Source organism: Hyla sarda, unplaced genomic scaffold, assembly GCF_029499605.1.
Source record: "Hyla sarda isolate aHylSar1 unplaced genomic scaffold, aHylSar1.hap1 scaffold_989, whole genome shotgun sequence".
Taxonomy (NCBI): domain Eukaryota; kingdom Metazoa; phylum Chordata; class Amphibia; order Anura; family Hylidae; genus Hyla; species Hyla sarda.
In genome coordinates this window covers 92,173-100,594 of record NW_026611019.1, presented here as the reverse complement: position 1 = coordinate 100,594, position 8,422 = coordinate 92,173, and the positions used below count along the sequence as shown (strand labels likewise).

Genomic DNA, 8,422 nt, shown 5'->3' with positions numbered 1-8,422 from the left:
CTGGCTAGTCCAGTGGGCCCCTACTGCAGGCAATAGACAATAGGTGGTGCCTATGTGCATAGGTGGATAGGACATCAGCTATGAGGCATTTGTTTGTACAAACTGCTGCTCACAACTAATGTTGTAATATAGTGTCTCCATCTGCTGGTGGTATTGAATAAGCAATAGTGCAATGATAGGGTCTGAAAAAGAAGAAAAATAAGAAGCAGCAGCATAGGAAAGAAGGAAAACATGGAGAGAAGAAAAAAAAGAAGGTAAAAATGAGGTGAAAACATGTTTAAAAAAGTATTTCCATCTCTCTCTCTCTCTCTATATGTATATACATATATATATATATATATATATATATATATTTAAAAGAAAAAAAATTATATATATATATACATATATATATACATATAGAGAGAGAGAGAGATAAATATATATAGAGATAGATGGGTGGATAGATAGATAGATAGATAGAGAGATACACATACACACATACACACATACACACATACACACATACACACATACATACATACATATGTGTGTATTGTTGGAGTTGCAAACATGGGTGCACTTGACAAACTCAGTGCGGCTATTCCCCATTGAAAGATTGTTGCACCCAGGACCCTTAGCACTGGGATATGCTACTCAATACCACTGGCATGGCCAGGTGTAAACAACATCTGACCTTTGTTGTGTATGTAACCATGGAGATTGTGATGTCGCCTAGGCCCACCAAAGAACAGCCTTGTCAGAAGCAGCACTGCCATGAGCAGAAGTAGCAGCACCATAGGTTGTCAAATAAGTTGGATTTAACCAAGACAAGTGAGTCCAATAGGATGCAGGTATGTCCTCTATCCTTACAGCTTCCCGTGGCTGTTGGTTTTATACCGTTTGGGGACAGCCAAGGAGGCGTCAGCAGGCAACACAGGTAAGTGTGTGCTTGTGTGTGTGTGTGTGTGTGTGTGTGTTTCCTATGCAGATCCTAAACCCAGTATCAAATGCAAGTAGGAGGAGTAAGAAGGGTTCCTGCCAAAGCCAGGTTATGGATTGCATTTAAAAATGGTCCATCAGAGTGAAATGGACTCCCATCTTCCTGCTTAGCAATAATGATATGGGTTTAGGGTCTGCTGTGTGTACTGGTGGGTGACTGCCACCCAGCCAGAGTGTGTATGGGAGGCTGCCAGCCAGCCTCCCTTCCTACAAGTAATGATGGTGCATGTGAAGGGGACAGCGTTGGTTCCTCCCCTTTCACAGTTATCACTTCTCATCCTTCCTTTTGGCTGGTATCAAATGTGGTGTCTGTTTATATCAGTTTAATATCTGATATGTCCCCTATCTGATAGCATATATTAAATGCACCACCAGGTTTCAGTGTTGGAAAGAAAGATTATCTGTTTATTTGCTGCAGCTGCTTGCTGTCTAGTCCAGTGGGTCCCTACTGCAGGCAATAGACAATAGGTATTGCCTATGTGCCTAGGTGGATAGGACATCAGCTATGAGGCATTTGTTTGTACAAACTGCTGCTCACAACTAATGTTGTAATATAGTGTCTCCATCTGCTGGTGGTATTGAATAAGCAATAGTGCAATGATAGGGTCTGAAAAAGAAGAAAAATAAGAAGCAGCAGCATAGGAAAGAAGGAAAACATGGAGAGAAGAAAAAAAGAAGGTAAAAATGAGGTGAAAACATGTTTAACCCCTTCAGGACCAAGCCCATTTTGGCCTTAAGGACCAGAGCGTTTTTTGCACATCTGACCACTGTCACTTTAAACATTAATAACTCTGGAATGCTTTTAGTTATCATTCTGATTCTGAGATTGTTTTTTCGTGACATATTCTACTTTAACATGGTGGTAAATTTTTGTGGTAACTTGCATCCTTTCTTTGTGAAAAATCCTAAAATTTGATGAAAAATTTGAAAATTTAGCATTTTTCTAACTTTGAAGCTCTCTGCTTGTAAGGAAAATGTATATTACAAATAAAAAAATTTTTTATTCACATATACAATATGTCTACTTTATGTCTGCATCATAAAAGTGACAAGTTTTTACTTTTGGAAGACACCAGAGGGCTTCAAAGTTCAGCAGCAATTTTCCAATTTTTCACAAAATTTTCAAACTCACTATTTTTCAGGGACCAGTTCAGGTTTGAAGTGGATTTGAAGGGTCTTCTTATTAGAAATACCCCACAAAAGACCCCATTATAAAAACTGCACCCCCCAAAGTATTCAAAATGACATTCAGTCATCATTTTAACCCTTTAGGTGTTTCACAGGAATAGAAGCAAAGTGAAGGAGAAAATTCACAATCTTCATTTTTTACACTCGCATGTTCTTGTAGACCCAATTTTTAAATTTTTACAAGGGGTAAAAGGAGAAAATGTATACTTATATTTGTAGCCCAATTTCTCTCGGGTAAGCACATACCTCATATGTCTATGTAAAGTGTTCGGCGGGCGCAGTAGAGGGCTCGGAAGGGAAAGAGCGATAAGGGGATTTTGGAGAGTACGTTTTTCTGAAATGGTTTTTGGGGGCATGTTGCATTTAGGAAGCCCTTATGGTGCCAGAACAGCAAAAAACCCTCACATGCCATACCATTTTGGAAACTAGACCCCTTGAGGTACGTAACAAGGAATAAAGTGAGCCTTAATACCCCACAGGTGTTTCACGACTTTTGCATATGTAAAAAAAAATTTTTTTTTTCACTAAAATGTGTGTTTCCCCCCAAATTTCACATTTTTCCAAGGGTCAATAGCAGGAAATACCCCCCAATATTTGTAACCCCTTCTCTTCTGAGTATGGAGGTACCCCATAAGTTGACCTGAAGTGCACTATGGGTGAACTACAATGCTCAGAAGAGAAGGAGTCATATTTGGCTTTTTGAGAGCAAATTTTGCTCGGGGGGCATGTCGCATTTAGGAAGCCCCTATGGTGCCAGAACAGCAAAAAATACCCACATGGCATACCATTTTGGAAACTAGACCCCTTGAGGAATGTAATAAGGAATAAAGTGAGCCTTATTACCCCACAGGTGTTTCATGACTTTTGCATATGTTAAAAAAAAAAAAAAAAAATTTCCACTAAAATGTGTGTTTCCCCCCTAATTTCACCTTTTTGCAAGGGTTAATAGCAGAAAATACCCCCCAAAATTTGTAACCCCATCTCTTCTGAGTATGGAGGTACCCCATAAGTTGACCTGAAGTGCACTATGGGCGAACTACAATGCTCAGAAGAGAAGGAGTCATATTTGGCTTTTTGAGAGCAAATTTTGCTCGGGGGGCATGTCGCATTTAGGAAGCCCCTAAGGTGCCAGAACAGCAAAAAAAAAAACACACATGGCATACCATTTTGGAAACTAGACCCCTTGAGGAACGTAACAAGGGGTACAGTGAGCATTTGCCCCCCACTGGTGTCTGACAGATCTTTGGAACAGTGGGCTGTACAAGTTTTCATTTTCATGGACCACTGTTCCAAAGATCCGTCAGACACCTGTGGGGGGTAAATTCTCACTGCACCCCTCATTACATTCCGTGAGGGGTGTCGTTTCCGAAATGGGGTCACATGTGGGGTTTTGTTTTTTTCGCGTTTGTCAAAACCGCTGTAACAATCAGCCACCCCTGTGCAAATCACCTCAAATGTACATGGTGCGCTCTCCCTTCTGGGCCTTGTTGTGCGCCCCCAGAGGACTTTGCGCTCACATATGGGGTATCTCTGTAGTCGGGAGAAATTGCGTTACAAATTTTGGGGGGCTTTTTTCCCTTTTACCTCTTGTGAAAATGTAAAGTATAGGGCAACATCAGCATGTTAGTGTCAAAAATAAAAAAATTTTACACTAACATTCTGGTGTAGACCCCAACATTTCCTTTTCATGAAGGGTTAAAGAAGAAAAAGCCCCCCAAACCTTGTAACGCAATTTCTCCCGAGTACAGCGATACCCCATATGTCGCCCTAAACTGTTGCCCTGAAATACGACAGGGCTCCAAAGTGAGAGCGCCATGTGCATTTGAGGCCTAAATTAGGGATTTGCATAGGGGTGGACATAGGGGTATTCTACGCCAGTGATTCCCAAACAGGGTGCCTCCAGCTGTTGCAAAACTCCCAGCATGCTTGGACAGTCAACGGCTGTCCGACAATACTGGGAGTTGTTGTTTTTCAACAGCTGGAGGCTCTGCTTTGGAAACAGTGGTGTACCGGACGTTCTTATTGGGGGAGGGGGGCTGTGTAGGGGTATGTGTATATGTAGTGTTTTTAACTTTTTATTTTATTTTGTGTTAGTGTAGTGTAGTGTTTTTAGGGTACAGTCACATGGGCGGGGGATTACAGCGAGTTTCTCAGCGCAAAATTTGCTGCATCTCAAGATGCGAGAAACCCACTGTAAAAGCCTCGCCCATGTGAATGTACCCTGTACATTCACGGGGGTGGCGGGGCGGGGGGGGGCTTGCATCAGCTGTTGCAAAACCACAACTCCCAGCATGCATGGTCTGTTAGTGCATGCTGGGAGTCATAGTTTTGCAACAGCTGGAGGCACACAGGTTAGGGAACACTGAGTTAGAAACAGACAATGTTTCCCAACCAGTGTGTCTCCAGTTGTTGCAAAACTACAACTCCCAGCATGCCCAGACAGCTGAAGGGCATGCTGGGAGTTGTAGTTCGGCAACATCTGAAGGGCCAGATGTTGCTGAACTAAAACTCCCAGCATGCCTGGACAGTCAGTGCATACTGGGAGTTGTAGTTTTGCAACAGCTGGAAGAGCACAGATTGGAGACCATTATACAATGGTCTCCAAACTGGGGCCCTCCAGATGTTGCAAAACTACAACTCCCAGCATGCATGGTCTTTTAGTGCATGCTGGGAGTTATAGTTTTGCAACAGCTGGAGGCACACAGGTTAGGAAACACTGAGTTAGAAACAATGTGTCCCAACCAGTGTGTCTCCAGCTGTTGCAAAACTACAACTCCCAGCATGCCCAGACAGCTGAAGGGCATGCTGGGAGTTGTAGTTCGGCAACATCTGAAGGGCCAGATGTTGCTGAACTAAAACTCCCTGCATGCCTGGACAGTCAGTGCATGCTGGGAGTTGTAGTTTTGCAACAGCTGGAAGAGCACAGATTGGAGACCATTATACAATGGTCTCCAAACTGAGGCCCTCCAGATGTTGCAAAACTACAACTCCCAGCATGCCCTGACAGCCAAAGGCTGTCTAGGCATGCTGGGAGTTGTAGTTTTCAGACTCCTAGAAGCAGCAGTGAAGATCTTCACTGCTGCCTCTGAGGACCACATACTTACCCGTCGCTGCTCGTCCACGTGGCCGGTCCCGCGCTGCTCCTCGGTCCCGCCGCTGGATCAGGTAAGTCCGCCGGTCCCCACGTGTTCCCCCCGAATGCCGCAGGTCCCCGCGAGCCCCCGCAGCCATCGTCCCCCGTTCTGCCCGACTTCCAGGGGCGAGCAGTGCGGGGGATCTGAACTTTCACCCCAGATCACTGTGATTGGTCCACAGGGACCAATCACAGTGATCGCTGACCAGGACCATCAATTGATGGTCCTGGGGGTGAAGCAGAAGTTGTCCCCTGCTGGAAACAGCGGGACTTCTGCCAGTTAACCCGTGCGATGCTGCGCATCGCCGGGTTAACTGCATGTCATTTATAAACGCCGGGATGCGCGAACGCACTGCACAACCCGGCGTTTATATATGACATTCTGCGGGAAGGGGTTAAAAAAGTATTTCCATCTCTCTCTCTCTCTATATGTATATACATATATATATATATATATATATATATATATATATATATATATTTAAAAGAAAAAAAAATTATATATATATATATATATATATATATATACATATAGAGAGAGAGAGAGAGAGATAAATATATATAGAGATAGATGGGTGGATAGATAGATAGATAGATAGATAGACATACATACACACATACACACATACACACATACACACATACATACATATGTGTGTATTGTTGGAGTTGCAAACATGGGTGCACTTGACAAACTCAGTGCGGCTATTCCCCATTGAAAGATTGTTGCACCCAGGACCCTTAGCACTGGGATATGCTACTCAATACCACTGGCATGGCCAGGTGTAAACAACATCTGACCTTTGTTGTGTATGTAACCATGGAGATTGTGATGTCGCCTAGGCCCACCAAAGAACAGCCTTGTCAGAAGCAGCACTGCCATGAGCATAAGTAGCAGCACCATAGGTTGTCAAATAAGTTGGATTTAACCAAGACAAGTGAGTCCAATAGGATGCAGGTATGTCCTCTATCCTTACAGCTTCCCGTGGCTGTTGGTTTTATACCGTTTGGGGACAGCCAAGGAGGCGTCAGCAGGCAACACAGGTAAGTGTGTGCTTGTGTGTGTGTGTGTGTGTGTGTGTTTCCTATGCAGATCCTAAACCCAGTATCAAATGCAAGTAGGAGGAGTAAGAAGGGTTCCTGCCAAAGCCAGGTTATGGATTGCATTTAAAAATGGTCCATCAGAGTGAAATGGACTCCCATCTTCCTGCTTAGCAGTAATGATATGGGTTTAGGGTCTGCTGTGTGTACTGGTGGGTGACTGCCACCCAGCCAGAGTGTGTATGGGAGGCTGCCAGCCAGCCTCCCTTCCTACAAGTAGTGATGGTGCATGTGAAGGGGACAGCGTTGGTTCCTCCCCTTTCACAGTTATCACTTATCATCCTTCCTTTTGGCTGGTATCAAATGTGGTGTCTGTTTATATCAGTTTAATATCTGATATGTCCCCTATCTGGTAGCATATATTAAGTGCACCACAAGGTTTCAGTGTTGGAAAGAAAGATTACCTGTTTATTTGCTGCTGCAGCTGCTTGCTGGCTAGTCCAGTGGGTCCCTACTGCAGGCAAAAGACAATAGGTGGTGCCTATGTGCCTAGGTGGATAGGACATCAGCTATGAGGCATTTGTTTGTACAAACTGCTGCTCACAACTAATGTTGTAATATAGTGTCTCCATCTGCTGGTGGTATTGAATAAGCAATAGTGCAATGATAGGGTTTGAAAAAGAAGAAAAATAAGAAGCAGCAGCATAGGAAAGAAGGAAAACATGGAGAGAAGAAATAAAGAAGGTAAAAATGAGGTGAAAACATGTTTAAAAAAGTATTTCCATCTCTCTCTCTCTCTATATGTATATACATATATATATATATATATTTAAAAGAAAAAAAAAATTATATATATATATATATATATATATATATATATATATATACATATAGAGAGAGAGAGAGATAAATATATATAGAGATAGTTGGGTGGATAGATAGATAGATAGATAGATACACATACATACATACATACATACATACATACGTGTGTATTGTTGGAGTTGCAAACATGGGTGCACTTGACAAACTCAGTGCGGCTATTCCCCATTGAAAGATTGTTGCACCCAGGACCCTTAGCACTGGGATATGCTACTCAATACCACTGGCATGGCCAGGTGTAAACAACATCTGACCTTTGTTGTGTATGTAACCATGGAGATTGTGATGTCGCCTAGGCCCACCAAAGAACAGCCTTGTCAGAAGCAGCACTGCCATGAGCAGAAGTAGCAGCACCATAGGTTGTCAAATAAGTTGGATTTAACCAAGACAAGTGAGTCCAATAGGATGCAGGTATGTCCTCTATCCTTACAGCTTCCCGTGGCTGTTGGTTTTATACCGTTTGGGGACAGCCAAGGAGGCGTCAGCAGGCAACACAGGTAAGTGTGTGCTTGTGTGTGTGTGTGTGTGTGTTTCCTATGCAGATCCTAAACCCAGTATCAAATGCAAGTAGGAGGAGTAAGAAGGGTTCCTGCCAAAGCCAGGTTATGGATTGCATTTAAAAATGGTCCATCAGAGTGAAATGGACTCCCATCTTCCTGCTTAGCAATAATGATATGGGTTTAGGGTCTGCTGTGTGTACTGGTGGGTGACTGCCACCCAGCCAGAGTGTGTATGGGAGGCTGCCAGCCAGCCTCCCTTCCTACAAGTAGTGATGGTGCATGTGAAGGGGACAGCGTTGGTTCCTCCCCTTTCACAGTTATCACTTCTCATCCTTCCTTTTGGCTGGTATCAAATGTGGTGTCTGTTTATATCAGTTTAATATCTGATATGTCCCCTATCTGGTAGCATATATTAAGTGCACCACCAGGTTTCAGTGTTGGAAAGAAAGATTACCTGTTTATTTGCTGCTGCAGCTGCTTGCTGGCTAGTCCAGTGGGTCCCTACTGCAGGCAAAAGACAATAGGTGGTGCCTATGTGCCTAGGTGGATAGTACATCAGCTAGGAGGCATTTGTTTGTACAAACTGCTGCTCACAACTAATGTTGTAATATAGTGTCTCCATCTGCTGGTGGTATTGAATAAGCAATAGTGCAATGATAGGGTCTGAAAAATAAGAAGCAGCAGCATAGGAAAGAAG

At 43.3% G+C, this 8,422-nt stretch overlaps 1 pseudogene; it reads left to right on the top strand.

Annotated features, from left to right (window-relative positions):
* Positions 1-6,672: 6,672 nt before the first annotated feature.
* On the top strand, positions 6,673-6,780 carry LOC130351601 (U2 spliceosomal RNA; annotated as a pseudogene).
* Positions 6,781-8,422: the final 1,642 nt, after the last annotated feature.